Raw genomic sequence first — 19720 nt, forward strand, 5'->3', positions numbered from 1 at the left:
GGAGATGGGGAGGTACTGTGGATATCCTGATATACTGATGCGGAAGACAGGGGGCGAAGCCTACACCAACTCTGATAGGTATCCAGTATGCTATACCAACAGCACTGGTATAGCTGGTGTCCTTGAGCACCACAAGTGAGCAGCTACAGGTGCTTCTTGTGCTGTTGCAGACATATGTGCAGTAGGGGAGATGACTGTCTGTAGTGGATGAGACAATATAAGTTCTGTGTTTGTTGTGCAAGTTTGCAGGACTGATCCTATTCTCATGCACATGCTAAGGAGACATTACTCCACAATGGGCACCTCCCCCTACTTTGTCTTGGACAGCAGTATGTCATCCCTGTTATGGACAGTATGTATTGCAGATGTCCAGCAGACAGGTGCACATATCCTAGCAGATGATCTAGGCCTGTCAGGTATACCTGACTACATGCATCTATACAAATGGATATATAGTGCTTGCGTGTATGTGTGGATATTGGTGCCTGTCCTTAATGAGGGGTTTGGGGCTGTGAGTCTGTGTATACCCCCACCCAGGAGGATGTATTCTACGTTTGAGGTGTATGTATGGCTGACCCTAGCTAGATGAGCATTGTGAGAGATGGTGACTACAAACGTGACCCCATGATGGTTGCTTTGCCATGGAGAATGGCACTGTAGGGATGCTGCAGTGGTAAGTCATGTTGTGTAATGTCAGCTGCAATACAACATCACCTCATGTGGTGGTAGCCCCTGGCCACACCAAGGTGTTTGTACTTCCACTGTTGATGGCTTTCTGGCCATTTGTGTGCGGGCATGGGTATATCTTACAATGTATGTTAGAGTCGTTCAACTGACCCAGGATCAGGATCCTAATACAGTTGATGAGGTCCATATAGGCAGAATGGGCTTACTGGTCACATTTGATGGCTGGTAGCTAGCTGTGATTTGAATAGGTGTGTGCTGGCAATGATGAACTGCCCCTGCAGTGTCCCCTGTGAATCTTACTGCCTGTCCAGTGTGGAGATGTGTATGCATCTCATATATACAGAAACCCCATGTCCCATAACATTACTGGCTACTACACTTTGGCTTCTGAATATATGATAGGATGGTTGACCAGGTAAGGCTGGGGTGCTGTCTGCAGCTTTGAACCATGGTCTGTGTGACATCACAGATGTCTGCAGTTCCCAGGGTTAGGACTGCCTTCAACGAGGGAAAAGTCATGTGCACACCTCTAGCATTTAGTAGCATGGCCTTCAATGTGTGCTGTACTGACACTTGTATGGTGGTAGTGATAGCTTTACCACTTTTACTAATGGAGTCAGTATGGGGATGGTGAGAACCACTGCCAGATGCATGAAGACCAGTGAAGACAGACAGAGGCCATCTCTTACAGAGCATCGTGGTCTGTTTACCATATCATCCCAGACTCACAGGTACTGGAACCCCTGGAACATCACAGAATAAATGTGCACATGTTAAGGGCAATCATTCCCTGATTGTATTGTGGCATCGGTCTGGGTGACAGCATAATGCTGCATAAGGCTAGGAACATACCTGCCTGAGACACATAACCAGTGTGCTCACTCATGTCTCACTGCATATAGTCCAGGGATGTACATGTCATGTCAGGCAAACCAACATGTACTGTGACAGACCCATGACATACCTGTTGGTGACAGACAACCGTGCATATGCAATAAGGCGGAGTCCATCACATGACACACAAGTAACTGTGACCATCCACATACACAGCCAGTTCAAAGGCACACCAGTGTGTTTCCACTGGAGTCCCCTTTGTGTGACATGTTTGACATGGGCTGACGCCTGCATGGCTGACACGTGCATGGCTGTGAGACATAGGTGTGTGGCCATGTGTAGTATGTGCTGTGTATGGCTGTGGCATTCATGTATCGCTTTGCCTTGGAGATCCCCTTTGTTTGTGAATGTGTATGTTCAGGACCACTTCAGATGTTTGTGTGTGTTGTGTAGGTGTGGGTGGTGCGTAAGGTGTACTGATTGTGTTGACAACCTGTTTGGGGACAGATAAGCAGCCTTGACAGGGTGGTAGCATGGACTGCATCTTCCTACTGTCATTGCATCTCTAACACAGTGTGTTCCCTGGTGATGTTTGTAGATGGCTGTCCATCTGGGTACATGAGGCAGGTGCTACACAGTGCTAGGACACCCATAACAACCACACTGGCTGGGGAAACTGCAGGACATTGTCCAGCCATATATTCCAAAATCTGAGGGAGGAAGGCCAGGGAGATCTGAGGGGTGGGCCTACAGACCAGGTAATTACTAATACAGTAGGAGGCTGACACCACAGCAGACCATGTAGACAGGCTATGAGCAAGCAGTAATAGGTGCAACAGGTACATGCATTGCAACACCTCATAGCACATGCAGCAAGTAGCATGAAACATCAGGATCAGGGGACAACACATGCTGTATTGCCACTATGTTGCCGATACCCACAGACTTACTGTGCTGATAGATGGCAGGGTATGATGTGGGGGTTAGCGGTGGATAGTGCTGGCAAAAGTGGATGTGCAGGGTCTGTACATAATGGTGAGCAATGTATGCAGTCCTGTGATGTGTTCTACTGTTCGTGTCTTTCAGGTGGGATGTACAGATGTCGCAACCCACCCTTCTCAGAAGCTGAGACTGTTGCAATTATTGATGCCCTGAGACTCCATCACCAGGTGCTGTTGTCAAAGAGTCGCCATAACCTGCACTGTGGTGAGACCTGTTAGCAACAGTGAATGATGTGGGCCACTGGGGGCAGAAGCTACGAATCGGTCCAATACCATGCTACTGATGTAATACATGCACGGCAAAGGGCTGCAGCTGTGGCCAGAGACCATGCTGACACAGGGGGAGGGCCTCCTACACAACCACCACTTTCAGCCACAGAGGGGTTACTGGCAAATCTGGGTTCAGCCACCAGCTCACACGAAACCATCAGTACATATGCTGTGGCAGTGGGTGGCACAAATTCCACAGCCAAGGAGCATCTGGATAAGCCTCCAGTGGTCATTACGTTAATACTGTAGCATTCATAGTGGTAGCCTCTGCATACCTGTACACATATGTCAGTTAAATCTGCATTTGTGGGTGGGGTTTTGTAATGCACACATGTGCACACATATTGTGAATGTCAGCAATTTGGGTAGTATCACAGCTTGCACTGTACATGTTGATAAATGCACATAATATCCTGTTCCAATAGCACATGTGTGTGTGTGCTGACAATACTTCTCCCCCACAAATCCATAGGTACCGCTGGTGTGGCTGGGGAGCATCAACCTGTAGCCACTGAATGTGGAACTGTCATATTATGGCTCACCTATACCCTAGGCATGTTAAGGGCTGCCAGTTTGCCATGCACATGACTGTTAAGCTTAGCCATATTGCAATACTTGCATGTTCACTTGTAGTGGGGTTCACTGCAATGCATCACACTGGTAATCACAGTAGCATATTTGCAGGAGCTGTAACATATTAGCACGTAGTTTTTTATAGGTGTAACCATTCTGCTTTACAGGGGTGCATTACTATTGTGTAAACAGGTGCACTGTGTGTTAGGTGAAGGTCCATCACATATTCTGACTTGTCATATATCTCACAGGTGTATAGTACTGGCAACATTAACTGGATATAGCTGCACTGCATGTTGTTGAGGACCTGTCCAGAGTGTGCCTGTTGTAGTCTGATTGTGTGTTGTGCATGGCATCAGTCAGAAAGTGTGGTCTGTATAATGCCTTTGTGGCATCTCAACAACAACCTGTCTAATACTGAGTGGGGCAGTACTGATTTGAGGCTGTTTGCATGGAACAGGTGTTGAAGACCATGGATAAACTTTATGGGTGTTAACATAGCCTTTCCAGTTGCTGCAGCTACATAGCAGACCAACCATGCTGATAATGCTGATAATGTCTTGTACTGACTGAGGACTATACAGAGGTAATGTCTACCTTTTGTCTCGATGCAGTCCCTTTACCTATAAGCCTTTTCTGACCACTGCCACAACTTGTTGCCTGAATGTGACAGTGTTATTATCCTGAGCACCCAGATCTGTCAACACAGTTTGTGTGTTTATGAGGTTGCCTTTGATGTGTGAAATAGTGGGGCCATGTCCTGCCATATGGTATGATGGTACTGTTGTCTGTATTCAGCTTGAGGCCAGGACCTTGGCACCATTCCATACCTGCTGTTTGACCCCATTGCAGTGTGTTAGCAGTTTGTGGGTCACAGGCAGACCAGCACACTACTTACAGTCGCCACAGCCTTAGGCAGTACCTACATATGTGGGTAGTGGTAGTTAGCATTCATGCCTAGATACATGTGGGTTATTGGGGGCAGCAGCTATTCACAGGGCTTCCACAAGTGTACATATTGCACACACATAAGCAACAGAGTAGGGTTGCCGCCTTATCAAATGTGGACGTGGGACATGTCTTGTAGTATTGTAATAGTTGGCAGGACATACCATACCCATGGCAAGTGCAACGGACAAGACTTCCCTTGGTTTGCTAATATGACAGCTTGTTTGTGTCACATTACCTTAGCTTCTGCTATTTCTCATGACATTAAGGTGCTTCTGATGTGAAATAACTGCTTTATGCAGCTAGTAGACAACCTTAGGAAATGTTTGTTGTCCTACACTCTGGGAACCTCTGTATTATTTGAGTCATTGTCACAGGTCACACCTGCCAAACATGGACTGCAACCAGCATGGTGGGACAGATGGTGGCCATACCACTCACCTCTACAAATTTCTGCTGAATGTCCTGATGTTTGCGTCATATTTTTGTTCCGTTTGTCATAACACTTGTGGTTAACTCTGGAAAATCTGTGACAAATCATGAAAGACTGGCAGAGAATAATGGCAGATATTTTCACCATGTGTATTTCAAAATGTGTAACTATGCTTTTAAGGTGGATGACATCTATAGGGTCTGAATAGGTTGGCAATGGGGGAGTTAACAGGGTGGAACAGGCACACAAAATGGTATAACCATCACACATACAGGCAAGAGAGCCATGCAGCTGCAGGGGACATGCATACACAAACATATATACTCACACAATTGGCAGTATTGAGATGAGAACCCCTACCTATCTAGTTGTCTGTACAATAGTGCAACATACTTAATGCCACAGAGCTTAGATACCTGAAGTGTGTCCAACAGTGCATCTAAGGTGGATGACATTAGCAGGCCCTGTAAAGTAGGGCAATTGGGGGTTTATGAGATGGAACAGACCTCAAAATGCATTACCATTACACATAAAGCCACAAGTTAATATACTTACACATAAACTCACTGAGTTGTCATTGTTGAGATTAGAGCCCCTACCTATCTAGTTTTATGTATTATAGTGCTATGTACTTATTGCGTGCACCACAGAGATTATATACCTGGAGAGTGTCCAACGGTGCATGTAAGGTGGAAGACATCAGTAGGCCCTGTAAAGTAAGGCAATGGGGGCTTAATGGGTGGAAAAGGCCTCAAAATGTATTACCATTACACACACATAAGCAGAAAATACACACATCCACAAGGGGATATACTTATACACACACACACACACACACACACACACACACACACACACACACACACACACACACACACACACACACACACTGGCTGATGTGAGATTACAACCCCTACCTACTATTACACAATGGGGCTCACCATGGTATTTGCACATGCCACTGGTTAGAATTGATGTACGTGTGGCTGTGGCACTACATCACTCTATGCCTTCCAGAGTCTCTCTCTGTCGCTCTCTCTCTGTCTGTCTCTCTTCCCCTGTCTCTGCCTCTCTATTAATGGTATTTGAATATGTTGACATTTACTCTGAAGATGCCCTATGTAAGAAAGGGAGAAAGCGCTTAGTACCTGCTTATTGATCATTGGTCTGTTGCTGTTTCATTAAAGGCTTCATGTGTGGTCTATCCTGGGTCAGTTTTTATTACTGGTTATCTACACTTTTTGCCTTTTTATTTGTATATGTTACCTATATATTGTATGTATATCAGGCTCAACAGATCCAGATATATCATATATGTACCACATACGGATAGATGGGAGTAATCATGTCGGAGGGGAATGGGGAGAGACAGTTAAGGTGTACATATCTGTCTGATGAACAGAGATATATGGACATCCCAGTTCTGTAGTCAGATCTGAGTTCAGACATGGGCTGAAATTAGTTAAGTGCAGTAGCATGCCCAGTATGAGCATCAATAGTAACACGGGGACTCTAGGCCAGAAAAACCTGTACTCTGGTCCAGGTTTTGTGTGCAAGAGCCAATTGGCTCATGCACCTGTGTAAACAGTCCACTTCCTGACTGATACACTGGCTGAGGGGTCTCCTGGCTGTGTGCTATCCTTCTTAGCTGAGTCATATCTAGGGTGGGTACAGAGTTTAGCGAACTGAGCAGAGTTTTGCATAATATGTGTGGTATATTTTACACAGCACTATGATTTCCCAGTATGTCTATGGCAGATCAGTATAGGTTAATGTGAACACCCACTGACAGATATTTCTCTACTGACTCCATACACTGCGGGGAGCCCATGCTAGTGCACAAATTGTTCTAGTGTGCACATTCTACATTTGTCTGGCCAGTGATTTCTCCTTCCCCCTATATGTGGGCCTTTGTCCTGCTCTGCTCCTGTTGCAGGCTTTAGCCACAGTTGCTGCTCTTATGTAGCTGCAGCTATGGTGTGTCTGGGGTAGAAGTTGTAACATCACACACAGGATTACAGGGTTCACACCTCTGACTGTACCTGTTTAGCAGGTTGCCCAGCATTGTGCCCCATACATCTGCGCTGGTTCTCAGACAGTTTGTGTTGCACTACTAGAAAGCTACATGTTGGCCATACCTCTCAAACTGTTACGTCCAGACATTTGGACAGGGCCATATATAATAGTCAGACACACAGGCCCAAACACGGGGACAGGATCTTAATATTTCTCTTCCATACTTAGAGAGTTGGTATAATGGTTTCTTTTTAGCTTGCATTTTGTTATGGTTATGAAGTGTGCATCTCAACTGTGTGTCATTGATGTTTTCACATCAACATTTATTCATTTGCCAATAGTTTGCCAGACAAATGCAATGTTACGACAAACAGAACAGATATATGAGACATAAGTGTGGACATTCTGCAAAACTCTGTCATTCGTGAGGTATGGATGGTGCCCACTGACCTTGTTGTTAGTACTGACAGAGTTACATGGCGGCTTTTATATCTTGGCATTCCACTGACTTTTCCCAACCTGCTGTTCTAGTAGGCACAATCTAGGTTACTCAGAGCTGTGTACTGTCCATATCTGTGCCCCCCCCCCGTCCCTCTATTTTCCAGCTTTCCTGCAGTAACAAATACTGACATCTGGACAATCTGTAAACTTCTACCATAGGTGTAGCTGACATGCAAAATAGTGGACATGGCCAATCTAGAACCATGGACCCTGTCAACCACAGTAATGCACTTAGACCACTAACTCATGACAGCTACCTACTTCCTAACACTGTTAACCAACACATATATAGCACTTTCACCCTGCATATTGTGGAACTGGAACATGTTTGCAAATTGATTGGGACAGCCCTTGGAATGTGTGGTCTGCTGCTATTACCTTACATACATAGATGTTACTGGAGATGCATGGGAACACGGCTTTGTCAGGGGGTAAAGGACCATACCTCTCAACTGTACAGATTTTCCCAGAATGTCCAGATGTTTGTCTGATATTTTGGGCCCATTTGTAATACACGTATGCTTTTCTGGGACATTACTGGCAAATCAATAAAGAATGAAGTTAGAAACGAATGACAGATGTTTGAGTTTCAGACTTCATACCCTTCAAAAACTTCTTGCTACTGCAAACCCTGTTATTCCATCTACTTTCTAAGTTTGTAGGAGCAATACTTAAGAATTGTCCCCGTGTTTGGACTGTTTCCCCACATTTATTTTTGTCTTTGTCCAGATGTCTTGCTCTAAGAGGTTGAGACGTATGTAGGGGACTCCAACACTGATATCCATGCATCTGACCCCGCTATTTGTAAGTCCCTCACATAGTGCAGTGGGTTTGTCTGGCTTGGGGCCTACTGCATATTCTGGGGCAGCCAGGATTTGGCAGAGTGTTCCTGTTGTCCCACATAGCTGTCAGCTATCCCAGTAGCCCACTCCATTCCCTTGAATACAGGGAGCAATACCATACATATGCCACCACAGTCTACTACCCCACTCAATTATTGTTAAGGAGACTGACTTAGCTTGTGCCTGCATCATTTGAGAAGACAGTGATTCAGGGCAAAATCTGTCAGATGCATGCAGCACACAGCCTATACATGGTAAGATATAGGTAGTGTGGTGTGGCTGGCATCCATTTTACTGTGTATGTGAGTCGCGGTGAGGTGTCAGTCCCTGGGACCCTACGTTGTCAGTGCATGTGCTATGTGTTGCCTCTTTGCCAAGGCCAGGGTGTACTGGGCATGCCTATGTCTGCCTACAGGGACAGTCTCAGGGGGTTCCTCCTCTAAGTCCCCCTGTGCCTATGGAGACCTTGGCAATAGTGGGGGGCTGTGTGTCTATTGCATGTGATGTTCCTGCCACAGCTGTTTTCACAGGATCATATTGTGTAGCGTGGCACATACTATGAACATGTGTGCACATGTGGCTGGAGAGTACTGCAGAGCTCCACCGGATATGTCCAGGCAGCGGAACCATGGCTTGAGCAGCCCAAACACATGCTCTATGATGTTCCTAGTTTGAGCGTGTGCCTCATTATAGCATTCTTCAGTTGGTGTGTGTGTATTTCTGATGCAAGTCATCATCCACAATTCCAGTGTGTAGCCAGCATCCCCCAGTAGATGGCCATAGTGGATTTCCCCCCTTGCAAATGCCTGGTACAGCTGTGATGCATGCCAGATGTGGGAGTTGTGGTAACTGTCAGTGCAGCCAGCACAAACATTGATGATAATGCCCTGGACATTGCACAAGACCTGGCAATCGATGGAGTGATACCCCTTGCAGTTAACATAGACTCTACATGCCTCGCTGGGTGGTGCTTTGATGTGCACATGAGTGCAGTCTATGGCACTCAGTACCTCTGGGTAGTGTGCTACACAGTGGAAGAGATGCATATTGCTGGTCCTCTCCTCAGGGGTGCTGGGGAAAGAAATGTGCTCACTGGCATGTGTTATCATGACAGCCAGGAACTGGTGGAGTACCCTGGATGTGGATGTCTGTGAGACCCCCACAATGTCCCCAGTATGTCTTGGGAAAGTACCTGTAGCTAGTATTCGCAAGGCTACACATACCTTTGTTTCCACTGGGATGGGTTCCCATCTGTTGACTCTGGGTCTGTGGTGAGGGCGTCAGAGCTTGTTGAGTTCCTGTAGTATGTCCCTATCCACCCTGTAGCGCCCAACTATCTCCAGCTCATGTAGCCACTGAAAGATTACTCTGGGCCTGAACACTCTTCTCCTCCTCAGTCTGCGGCTATTGTCAGCATCATCACCATCACTGACCCCAGCCTGTAACACATAGAGATGTAGCAAAGCAGCAGCAGCCCCTATCATTTTGTCAGTTAAAAGTCCCAAGTATGTACTCCAAAGGTGCAGAGTATGTGAGAAAAATCATGTTGAAGGGTGTAGGGATAATTTATACTGATGTGCTGTAGATGCAGCCTGTGTGATTGCCTGATTATGATACATTTCACCTGCAAGGCTTATCACTGAGGGGTTTGGATGGTCTATTGTCAGTGGAACAGGGCTTATCAGTCATTTATACTTGATTGGCTTTCCCAGGCTATTTTCACTTTTTTTTTTATTTCTTCCACTGCTAAGCCCAAACCCACAGAGCTAGTGTAAATATTGTTCAGCAGAAAGGGCCCTCCCATGTACATGGACACACTTAGCTTTTTTTTAACTAGCTAAAACACACGCCGCAGGGCTAAGCACAGCTTAGCAGCCTCAGACATGCCCCCCTGCTTAGGTGTGCTTAGTTGAGTGCAAACAGGCTACGCTAAGCTCCAATCAGCTTAAAGAAGGTGTGACACACTCCCTTTTGATGTTAGCTATCTGTTCTGCCTACACCAACACAGTTCTAGTCCTACCACAGTTAGTACATACAGAACACAGTGGCCCTTTTTGTTATTCAATAAACCTGGCTCAATTACATACACCTAATTGCGTATACTCTGGATGCAGCACTCCACCAAGCCCTATCTCCTTAGCTACCACTATAACCTGCCATTGTATGACTCTGTATGCTGGGCATTATAATGTAATTATTTTGCCTACCTAACATTTCATATTATACACATTTTTATTTTTTGTTTTGCAAAAATAGCATGTTTGTACGTCACTGTGCGCCACTTAAATGTGGCATATGTATTAAAAAAAGACTAATTTATGATATGTTGATTTACTTTTTAGTCTCAATGGCCATAGATTTGGCAAATTGCATGGCTACTGTCACAAATACAAGCTTTATTTTGGGCTGTTACAGTCCCTGTTTTAATTTTATAGTCTGGTACACAGTTAGTAGCCGTGTACATTTTTCCTGCAGACACAGCACCTACACGGATGCCTTTCTGCTTCCTCAATCACAAAATCACCTAATTTCCATGAATTTCACCAGCATATGAGGTGATTTGCATTCTGTGAGAACTTCGGTGTCCGCACAGTGTCCGCATGCTCGTGCACACCCCCAGCTCTGTTTCCTGGATTGCTCAGCGGTCATATTTCATGTTTGGGCTGCAACACTATTCCTACATGGAGAATCATTCCGTGTAGACTTTATTGAATTACCCCCAATATTTAAAGCAGGAAAGTCGCAGTACCAAGAAAATATCAGCTGGGGCAGGAATGTGATACAAAGGAACTAAAGCAGAAAGGAGTGTATAAATACCTGGGAGATGAAGGATATGTAATAAATATGAACAAATACCAATAAAACTCAGAATACTTCAGAAGACCAAAACAAATATTGAACACAGCTTTGACATCTAGAAACAAAGCCCAAGCTATAAGCCAATTTGCTCTTTTTGTTCTAACTTACAGTTTTGAGGTGATTGACTGCCCCAAAAGGTACTGGATCAGTTACACAAGAAAATAAAAAAAATGATTCAACTCAAGTAATGATATTTAAAAATCAGTGTATACCAAGATTATATATTTCTCATTCTGATGGAGGTATGGGCTTCCTCGAAATTAAAATTGATTGCATGCATGGATCTGCAGATTTTGGACTACATACATATCTGCTGACCTCGCTAAATCCAAAAATAATGAAAGTTTTAAAACATGAAGAGACAAAGTCTAACCTGACTTCTTTGCTTAATTTAGCAGAAGCATATCAGTATCAAGAGGGAATGGAAATTAAACCAGAACTAGACAAAAATCAGACAGCAACTGAATGTACCAAAAACAAAAGAAAGAATATAAGGAGGAGGATCAGATGAGAAGGAAAAAATGCAGAAAAGGCATAAATATTGTTGCAAGTACAGAGATCTGGATCACCCTCATGTTAATCAGAATTTGACACAGGATTGGTTAAGGAGAGGTGAATTGAAACCAAAAGATGAAAAGTTAATAGTGGTAGCCCAGGATAGTGAACTGCATACGCATTTGTTTACAAAGTACATTGCACATGTGGGAGAAACATACAAATGCAGGTTTGTAAACAAAGAACTGGAAACAGTTACACATTTTGTTGCTGGGATGGATACACTACTGGCAGATGGCATGTATACTGAAAGGCATAATAAAATGGCAAGACTGGGGATTGTGCAAACAATATTGAGGTAACTGAGAAGCACTGGAAACATGAACTACAAAGCATTGTAGAGAATGATCAAGTTTATATCACATGGGATTACCCATTACCAACAGTTCAAAAATATATGCCTGAAAAACAGATATAGCAGTCTAGGAAAAAGAAAAAAAGTATCATTGAGCATTGAAATTGCTAAACCCAGTGATTACAGTGTCTTATGCACAGGAAGATACATAGTCATAAAATACCAAGATCTGCAGGCAGAAATGAGAGCAATGTGGAAGAAAGATACCCAGGCAGTTCCAATTGTAGTAGGAGCAACAGGTCTAATGAAAAAGAATGTGAAGTTGTATTTAGATATGCCTGCAATACGTGTAATTCCATATGAATTGCAGGAGTCAGTTCTAGCCACATTGCGGGTGCTGCGAAGTGCACTTTTGGCTAACATCAAAGACTGAAACAATACTAATTTCATGACCTTTAATCATACCCTGACTTAGGAAAGGGGTCTATTTCTGTAATAGCATTAGAAACCCAAAAGACTTGGAGAAATTTAAGAGAAAAAGGCTAGTCAAGTTTGGTGTAATCTTTTTTTTTTAAAACAGTTTTATTGATTTTAACATATAATCAAATGATCTTATTAATTTTAACATACAATTGATAATAAGTGTATATAAATGAAATTAACATAGATAAAATAACTAAAGTATTTATAAAAGTACCCACTTTTATAAACATTCATTGATAAATATACATATTAATATTTCATGAAACAATTTATTCCATTTTTAACAAATTCTGTAAACTAACCCACATATTATATGCATATGTTTTCCTAGATGTTCATGATTTGATTCTCAAAAGTTCTAGATGACAAAGATAAGTAATAGCATTTTTAAACTCTATAAAAGATGGAGGACAGTCTGAAATCAAATTTCATTGTTACTAGAATAATAGTATTTATAATAGCTTTCTGGACCATTATAAGTTTCATCTCTGATGATCCTGTAGATATAAGATAGTTTACCTTTATGAGAAGATTTGTGTTGTATATTCAATCCCAGATACTCTATCAATATAGAAGTGTTTTGTCTACAGGAGACATCAAATCAAGTTTGTTTAATAGGAACTGTCTAAACGCTTGTATATCTAGCCAAAGAGATTTATCTAGCACAAATTCATATATCAATAAATCCATCATATTAACTTTTCTATCTGATATCATCTGAACCCAAAATCTTAATTCCTTCTGTCTAAGTAATAAGTTCTTATTTGGATCAGATGGTAATACAATATCTTGTGTATCAGCTATGGGATATATCAAAAAGATCCATTCTTTATAGATTGGATGCTTATATATATATATATATATATATATATATATATATATATATATATATATAGTTCCTAAAATTATTAAGATATTAGAAATATAATTTGTTAAGCATTTTGGTGTAACATAAGTGGTAAAGTAATCTTTTAAACTCCATAATATAGGGTTTTTTAATATATCTGTTTTGTATGCTTGTGGTTTTGTAATTAAGACCGTGCTTATTGTTTCCCAGTAAATTTTTCATTTGGCTGAGTAAGATAAGTCCACTAGTTGAGATATATTTTTTATTATGGAAGAAACTGAATATAAGTCTAGGTCTGGAAAAGATATTCCTCCATAGGTCCAACTTTTTAAATGGTATTTAAAAGTTATCTTTGGCTTTTTGGGTGTCCAAAAGAATCTTAATTGAATTTAATTTTTTAAATTAATGATTTAGAGGGTAATAATAAGATAGACTAAATAATATAGAGAATCTTGGGACGAATTATCGTTTTAATTATATTTAGTCTTTCTTTCATTGTAAAAAAATTGTGTTCCAGCTTGTTATAAGTGTTTGTATATTTTAAAGACATTTATTATAATTTAGATGGATTATAGTCTTGATATCTTTGGCTAAGATAATTCCTAAATATGTAATTTGATTGGTGTTAGATTGATATTTATAATATTTTCCCTTTAATTTGTTTTTGCTTGAGTAGATGGGGAGAATTTTTGTTTTATCATCGTTGAAGATTAAACCTGACTTTTTTTTTTAAATCTATCCATAGAATTGAATAGAAATGCAGTGGAAGAATCATTCCCTTTTGATGTTATAAGGACATCATCAGCAAAGAGCTGAATTTTAGATGATGTTTCTGCATTAATATTTAGTCCTTCTATATTTGTATTTCTTCTTATTTCATTAGCCCAAGGTTCCATTATTAGGATAAATATTAGAGGAAAAAGTGGGCAACCTTGTTTAGTTCCTTTTAAGAATGGAATGTTTTGTGAAATGGATGTGCCAATTTTAATGTTTGCTAATATCCCTTTGTATAAGTTTTCTATTAGGTTTACAAAATTATTTGAGAAATTTTGACATTCAGGTAATATAAATAAATAATCCAAGTCTACTGAATCAAAAGCAGAGTTTATATCTAGGCTTATTAATGTCAGATTTTTTTTTCTTTTGAGAATAGTCAATGCTAGAGTTCTTTTAATGTTGTCAAATGTGTTTCTGTTAACTATAAAGCTTGTTTGATCTTCTTCTATGAAATGTGAAAATAATTTTTCAGTCTTTCAGCATAAATATTCATAAACATTTTATAGTCAACATTCAGTAATGTGATACATAGGTCTATAAGAGGAAGAATTCACTGGGTCTTTATTGGATTTCAGAATAGGTGAAATAAATGCATATTTCCATGACAGAGGAGTTATAGATTCATTCTGGGCTTTTAAGAATACATTTTGAAGTAAAGTGAGAGCACTTTTTGGCATTATTTTATAAATTTCTGGAAAGATACCATCATTGCCAGGTGCTTTATTTGGTTTAAGTTTATTAATTTGAGTCTGGATATCTGAGAGTGTTATATGTTCATCTATAAGATCAGCTTGCTGTTTGTTAAGTTTTTTATTAATATTTTTACTTATGAATTCTTTTATTTTTATCTTTTAGTTCCATTTTAACTGCATTTTGATTCATTTTAAGAAAGTAGTCTCTGAATTCATCTATTAAATTATGTAAATTAAAAACTTTCTTTTTTTCCTTATAGAATAGATCTCTTTAATATGATTATGTTCATTGTCTTTCCATTTTGTTTTTAAGATAATTTAAATGTTTAGGGTTCATTGAGAAAGTTAGGTATTTATATTTTTCTAGGCAATTCATAGTTTTATGATTTAATATTTCATTGTATTCATTGTTACTTTTGTTAATTTTTCCCTTGCATCTCTATTGGTAAGTTTGTCTTTGTTATTTAGTTTCAGCATGTCTAATTTGTTCTGCATCTCCTTTAAGTCACAGTCCCAAGATTTCCTTTTGCTACTGTACCATCTATTAATTTGTCCATATAAATATCCTTTTAAGGCATCCCATGTATACATATATATATATATATATATATATATATATATATATATATATATATATATATATATATATATATCTATATGTATCTGAGGTGTCTGGAGAGGTATATATTTCTATTGAGTTTTGAGTCTCTTGGCTTAAGAATTCTTTGAATTCTTTTAATTGAGAAAGATAAGATGGAATTCTTCTAATATGTATGTTGAATGCTGCATTAATAGAGAGTTCAAAAGTTATTGAATTATGGTCAGACAACGGGCAAGAGACGATCTTAGATTTAGTTAAATCATTAACTATTTGACTGGAAATCAGAATTCTATCTATTCTAGAGTAAGAATTATGTCTATTTGAGAAGAAAATATATTGTAATGATTTAGGGTTAGCTTGTTCATAAATATCTTTCAAATGATATGAACCAATGAAGTTTTTCAAGTCATAAAAAATAAAGGAAACTGCTCAGGTGCAAAACCATGCAGAAAATAGCAAGCAGCATACAATGAGTCTCTTCAGACCAAAGTCATATAAATCACACCAAACAGCATACAACAAGTCTCTTCAGACCAGGAATATAAGAATAATCCAATCCAATGAAGCAAAATGCTGTTAACTTCTTTAAAACCAAATCTTTTATTAGCAGATATCTGGTAAGCGCTTTCGCCAAAGTGGCTTCTTCAAACCATAAGAGTATAAAGCAGTTCAAGAAACATCTTATATACATTCAAGTACACCTTTAATTACTAATTAAGCCTAATGATGACATCATAATTAAAGCATAAACATTTAAAATGAACAATCAAATAGTATTACAATACACCTATACAAGGAGTAAAAGACAAAATATTTAAAACATTGTTACTGCATAAAAATGGACATCACTTAAGCATCCTAAAGATATTATATAAATAATATCTTTAATTAATCCATCAATAAGACAATTTATTATAAAAAATAAAAAAAATGTTTAAAAAACTATTTAAAATGAAACCTTCTGTTCTTAAGAGCTGGTCTTAAAGGGACCTTATCATCAAGACCAGGGTGAATATATGCTTGCAGTCTGATAATCCAGTTAGTTTAATTTCTTTCGGTATAATTCCTTAGGTCCCCTCCCCTCAAACTAGGTGTATTAATATATAAAACTAAAAACTTAAAAATATGTGAATTGTTGGTTTCTAAAACATGTTTAGACAAAGCATTGGTGTTTGACTGAATACGGATCTGATATAAGTGCTCCCTCACCTTGTCCTTGAGCCTTCTATCGGTTTTACCGACATAGAAGGCAGGGCAAGAAGAGCATAAAGCGAGATAAACTACATGTGCCGTATCACAATTAGCACTGACATCAAAGCTAAAAAATTGAGATGTATTGGGATGTATAAACATGTTCGATTCACATATAAATGCGCAAAAATGACACTTATTACATGGTTTGGTGCCTAAATGACTTCTATTTTCATGGAATGAAGTAGCATTAGTATAACATAAAAGTCTATGTAAATTCTTCTTGTTTTTAAATACAAATTGTGGTATTCACCCACAATTTCCCTAATATTAGGGTCAACTGTTAAAACATTCCAATGCTTACACAAGATGTCTCAAATAACAAATCATCCACAAAATGTCTATAAAATATGACATGTTTCTTGTAAGAAGGTGAAGAAAAAAACTTCTGCTTTTCCCACATAGCCATGTCTAGGTTGGCGTAGCTATTGGCACAAGATGTGCCCATAGCTAAGCCATCCTTTTGAAGGAACAATTCATCATTAAAAAAACAAAATATTGTTTTCTAACACTGTCTCTAATAACAGGCAGATCAAGTGGCCACCATATCAGTGTAGTGCGACAGGTACTTCTGAATACTAACTATACCTAACTGGTTAGGAATATTAGTAAAAAGAGATTTAACCTCCATTGTAACAAGCAGATAAGGGAGAGTATCAAGGAGATTTGCGGTTTCCTTATACAGGTCCAACAAAAACTGTTTGGAATCCCTTAGAATAAATGGATTTAGATCTACTACTGGTCTTAGCATTTTTTTCTACAAACACTGACAGGGGTTCAGTAACCCAACCTCTGCCTGCTACAATGCTACAACTCTATGAGCAGGGGAAGGCAAAAAAGGAAAGCCCTGGGAGGAGAGTTGAAAGAACCCACTTTGAAGAAAATGTGGGAGAAAGTGACAATAACTTAGTAATGAATCTTTCACATATACCTTTAGACAGGTATGAGTTAGAAGTCCTAAACAAAGGACTTTCGTTCATACCTACTACCAATAGTAACAGGATAGACACCATTTTAGATATTAAATTGTTTACTTGTAATTTGCAATTAAAATTGCTTTTTAATAATGGTACTAGCAATACACGACTTGTACAATTTCGTAAACCTAGTGTATTTGTTCCTAGTTTACATCCATTAGTGGATGCCTTTTGCAAAATGGTTGAAGAAGATATCTACTCTACATCAAAGAAACCTTTTGTTTATTCCAAGAAGGGTAATTTAACTTTTAAACAGAAAAAGGCACTAAATAATCTTAAGAACGATAGAAACATTTCAATCAGACCAGCTGATAAAGGTGGCCCAGTAGTAGTGTTAGACAGAGAAGTATATAATAGTCACATGAAGGAAATGCTGAGTGACTCTACTTTTTATATACCTATAGTCTTGCATGTTGTACAAGAACATGTTCTTAGGGTGTATAATACATTAGATGACTTGAATAGAAGTGGTACAATTACATCTGAAATGTACAATTTTTTATGGGTTGAAAATCCATTGATTCCAACTATACAAGGATTACCCAAAGTACATAAAGATCCCATATGTCCAGCAATGAAACCCATTGTAGCAGGCAGAGGTTGGGTTACTGAACCCCTGTCAGTGTTTGTAGAAAAAATGCTAAGACCAGTAGTAGATCTAAATCCATTTATTCTAAGGGATTCCAAACAGTTTTTGTTGGACCTGTATAAGGAAACCGCAAATCTCCTTGATACTCTCCCTTATCTGCTTGTTACAATGGATCTTAAATCTCTTTTTACTAATATTCCTAACCAGTTAGGTATAGTTAGTATTCAGAAGTACCTGTCGCACTACACTGATATGGTAGCCACCAAGATAGACTTGATCTGCCTGTTATTAGAGACAGTGTTAGAAAAAGTACAGTTTTGTACCTACCATAAATGTAGATGTTCGAGTGTTCACCCTGCTGCAGTCATCACACTTGGGTTATCCTGCTGTCAGGCAGTCCCGCAGTCGGCCCAAATTCCAAAGTCTTGGTCCGGCGTCAGTTGCTGTCGCTTCTTCCCTGACGTCGGTGCGTCAAGGGTATATAAGAGGCATCCGATGCCATTTTCTTCAGTTTTTCTTGCCCCAGATGTCAGGTTCCCCCAAAAGGTAGGCAAAAAAAAAATATATATATATATATATATATATATATATATATATATATATATATATATATATATATATATATATATATATATATATATATATATATATATATATATACATATACATATGGCTAAATAAAAATAAAACAAAACCCTTAGGTACAAGCAAATACACCACAGAGGTAGTATAGGATAAAGTGCTAGAGATAAGTTCAGCTAGTTCAGAGGGGATGGAGGGAGGGTAACCTGGACTGCAGCAGGGTGAACACTCGAACATCTACATTTATGGTAGGTACAAAACTGTACTATGTTCATCATGTTACCCTGCTGCAGTCATCACACTTGGGTTGAATCCCAAAGCTAAGGAGGGGAGGTGGAGTCAAACAGGATTAGAAGAGGCTAGTAGGCCCTGCAAAACTGCAGTGGCAAAACCAGCTCTAGTCTTAGAGTAAAGAGGTAAGTGATAGTGTTTGGTGAAGGTGTGCACTGAACTCCAAGTAGCAGCTTCCAGAATATCCTTGGTTGGCACTCCCCTGAGAAAGGCTGTTGATGTAGCTGTAGCCCTGGTGGAGTGGGACCTAATGTTAGCAGGTACTGGTTTCCCATGATGTGTGTAGCAGAAACGTATGCAATGTCCTATCCATTTAGAAATGGTCTGTTTTGAGATAGCTTTTCCTTGTGATCCTATAGCATAGGCTACAAAGAGCTGGTCAGTTTTTCTGAAAGCCTTAGTTTTATCCAAGTAGTAACGTAATTGCCTGTGAATGTCCAAAGAGTGCAGGAGTCTTTCTCCTTTGTTCTGGGGATTTGGGAAGAAGGTGGGCAAGTGAATGGTTTGGTTTAGGGCCACACTGGATACCACCTTTGGCATAAAGGAAGGATTAGTTCGTAGAGAAACTCTGTCTTGATGAAAAATGAGGAAATGTTCCACTGCCATTAGTGCCTGTAGCTCTGAGACTCTTCTAGCTGAGGTTATTGCTAGTAGTAGGGCAGTTTTCCATGAAAGACATTTTAAATCAGTTGAAAAAGCTGGTTCAAAGGGCGGCAGTGTAAGCTTTTCCAGGACAAAGTTGAGATCCCAAGTAGGTGTTGGAGCTCTCCTTGGCTGTCTTAAGTTCTTAGCCCCTCTGAGGTACTGTCTTAGGAG

Source organism: Protopterus annectens, chromosome 8.part0 (genome assembly GCF_019279795.1).
Source record: "Protopterus annectens isolate FY-2018-M chromosome 8.part0, PAN1.0, whole genome shotgun sequence".
Lineage (NCBI taxonomy): Eukaryota > Metazoa > Chordata > Ceratodontiformes > Protopteridae > Protopterus > Protopterus annectens.